The following is a 1,102-nucleotide window of genomic DNA, read 5'->3' on the forward strand; positions in this document are numbered from 1 at the left end:
GAGAGACTGAGATGACCGAGATGGTCGAGGTCGAAATGACCGAGAGGGAGACCGAGGGATCGAGGCTGGTAGAGGTCGGGATGGCTGAGAGATAGACTGAGGGACCAAGATGGTCGAGGTCAGCATGGTCGAGAGAGAGACCGAAGGACCGAGATGGTCGACGCCAGGATGGCCAAGAGAGGGATCGAGATTGTCGAGGTCGAGATAGCCGAGAGAGATATCCAAGGATCGAGATGGTTGAGATGAGGATGGCTGACAGGGAGACCGAGGGACCAAGATAGTTGAGGTCGAGATGGTCGAGAGAGAGACTGAGGGACCGAGATGGTTGAGGGTTGGAATGACCGAGACGTCTCTTCGCCATTCTCACCCCCATTACTTCACCAAATGCTGTATAATTTTAACTTGATTGGCCTACATATTATCCAACTTGATAATTAGTTAGGTCCATGGTCATTGCATCATCATCCAACCTAACATGGATTTTAACAAGCATTCCAAAGAACAAGAATACAATGTTTCCTCCACTCAAATGGCAATAGAGACATTAGCATGCAAGGCAAAAGGATATCTCAGGGATAAAGTAATGAAGTGGACTTCCATAGAACAAGTATAAATTCCAAATCTGAGTCCCAAACTTCTTCCTTTTGGTTATATTTCTTCCATCTTTGTCCCTAAAAAAGGATCAATCTTTTTTTTTTATCACTATCACTTTAGTCTTTGGGTTCTGTTAAACAAAGGAGTTTCTTTTTGGAGGATATCTGATGAGAAAATGCAGTTCTCTCTAGTTCAATCACTGAAATATATATCCTTTTATGCATCATTTGTTTGATCTTTAAGCCTTGTTCTTGGCCATGGCATGGAGAAGACAAGCAAATTTGATCAGCAGCAATGGTGATTCCCTCAAAGTTGGTGCGACCGGCAAAATTGGCATGCTGATGAAGCAAGACTTAGACTGCATCAGCAAGAAGCCACAAGCTCCACCTCGGCCTCGTAGAAGGCATCTGATAACTGAAACTGTCTCAGTGCACTGCAATGGCATTCCATGAACAGCCATCAAACCTCGAATTAGAGGTATGTGTGGGTGTCTGCTGAGCAATCGCCA

Source organism: Curcuma longa, chromosome 4, assembly GCF_044706935.1.
Source record: "Curcuma longa cultivar G26 ecotype Majalengka, Jawa Barat chromosome 4, ITB_CL_G26_1.1, whole genome shotgun sequence".
Lineage (NCBI taxonomy): Eukaryota > Viridiplantae > Streptophyta > Magnoliopsida > Zingiberales > Zingiberaceae > Curcuma > Curcuma longa.